Here is a 2265-nt window from a genome sequence, read left to right as displayed (position 1 = left end):
AAAGAATGTTTTGTGAGGAATAGGGGAACAGATCTGAAGCATTTTGATTCACAATGTTTTTTGAACACTGCAACGGTGTGGGCTGTGCATTTTATTTTTAGTTATTTTTTGCCAGCCCATTCTATGTCTTTTGAACAGTCACTGAGGCCTGGCTCAGTGATGCATCACAACAGCAGTCAACTAACCTTGTGGGCTATGCGATGGTTAGGCCACCTTGCAAAATCATGGCCTCTGAGAAATCTGGGATGCATGCCCATAGATTTTTTGTAAATAATTAGTATTGCTGTCACTAAATGCCTGGATGGAATTGTTGTACTAGTACACATTTTTCATACGACGCAGAGGCATGAGCGAATTTCTGCCAGTCCACGTGATCATCACGAGATTACAGGGGTGTAACATGGGTGCTTTCCGTCCTCAATGAATGGGTGCAATGCCGGGCAGAACTCGGCACTACGTCACTGTTTGTACCAATGAATATTTGCCTGGTTGAGCACACCTGTGCAGCCACTGCAGGTGTGGCTTTACAAAGAGAGTCCACCTTGCAACCATGGTACACATGCATATTGCTGAACATCTGTACCAGTGCCACTCAGGTGGGGTCAGTTTTGTGCATAGTTATTTCATAGCCAGAAAGGCGAGAAAGTTATTGAATGCCAGCTGTGCCTGGACTTTGCAAAGCTGCTGAAATGCTGCCCATGCTCCTTAGCTTGAGCGCTTATGTTACAATCAGTCTTTTTCACAAGATTTGGTGCCCCCTGGGGAGCGGCAAAAATTCGTCTGCTACTGTTTGAAAGCAAACGCTCTTGGGAGACACAGGTGCGATCTGGTTCCGGGAGGAGCCCTCTGCGGCTGCGAAGCGGCAGGTATGTGGGTGAAAGCTGCCATTTTCTGTCGCATGTGCCTGTCACTAGCATCAATTGCACTTGCGCAGTAGGAGCTAGCAGTGTTTTAGGAGCTAGCAGTGTTTTATTTCTTTTTTCAACTAGTGGTGAGGAGTTGTGCATGTGCAGAACGGCCATGTGAAAAAGTCTGATTGCCACCTCCTCTAGGGGCGCACCCACAAATCCCCGCCGAGAACCAGGGTCGATCCTTTAGCTTTTTATAAGTAGTGATTAATTAAAAAAGCAGTCCTTCTGCAGCTTCATAGGGCTTCCTCGCTGCTTAGTGCTTGCTCTAGAGTCCCTTTAGCCGCAGCGGAAGGGCCAGGCAGTGGCGAACTTGCAGCATCTGGCTGCAGGCTTGCTTGGCGCAGCAAGAAAAGGAAATCGTGGCTGCTGATGTGAAACGCTCATATTCGCCATGCCCGCAGTTTTCCAACTGCACTAAGACCGTTGCTGCGGTGTCAGAAAAAAAAAGAACATCTTTTCGTGTACTCGCACGTGTACGCAAACAGCCTGTCACAACATCATGATCATCAGCTTCACTACGCCCATTGCAGGGCATATGCCATTCCCATGTCTCTCAAGTTAAACCTGTCTTGTCAGCTGTGGCTCCCGCGTCCCCACAAACTTCTTAATCTCATCCGCCTAACTAACTTTCTGCCACTCCCTGTTACGCTTGTCGTCTCCTGGATTTCCACTACATTACCCTTAAGGGCCAGCGGTTATCTGTCATGCACCTTCAACGTTGTTTTCTCGCAAAATTGTACCAATGCCGTTGACGACAGGGAAATATTTACGAGCATGTTAGCGTCGTCTGCGCGTTGTCCGCTGAAAGCTGTCTGCACGTGCACAACTTTTCTGCACACCCTTGACATCTGGTTCCTTCCACAACAGCGGCACCATGGCTACACCGGAATCAATCGCCGAGAGCGGAGCAGGGGCGCTGTGAATCGAGGGCCTCATGGGCCTTGGTGCAGATGGTGCAGTGAACCACTGCTGGATCTAATGCAGACTAGAACGTGTGCTGCACTAGGCTGGTACTTTTGCAGAACAAAAACGGACGTGCAGCGGGCGCGCCCTGCACTGGCAAAGCGATTGCGAAATCAGGAGGGTGGAATCTCTCGACCGAGAATTAAGCGAAGAAAGAGACAGAAGAGGCCAATTGGAGAAGCAGGATGAGGGGCTGAGAACGAAAGAGGCAGAAAGACTGGAAGCAGAGCAAGAGAAGGCGGCAGGGCCAGCCAGCATAACAGACTGGCAGGCTGACACGACAGTGTGGACCGGGCCGAAGAGAGGCGAGCAGCCGGAGAAGGCAGAGAACAGAGGCACCGCGGTAGTAGAGGGGATTCAGGGGTCAACACCAGAAACACAACATGAGCAG

This window comes from Amblyomma americanum, chromosome 10 (assembly GCF_052857255.1).
Source record: "Amblyomma americanum isolate KBUSLIRL-KWMA chromosome 10, ASM5285725v1, whole genome shotgun sequence".
NCBI classification, from domain to species: domain Eukaryota; kingdom Metazoa; phylum Arthropoda; class Arachnida; order Ixodida; family Ixodidae; genus Amblyomma; species Amblyomma americanum.
This window is presented reverse-complemented; position numbering follows the sequence as displayed.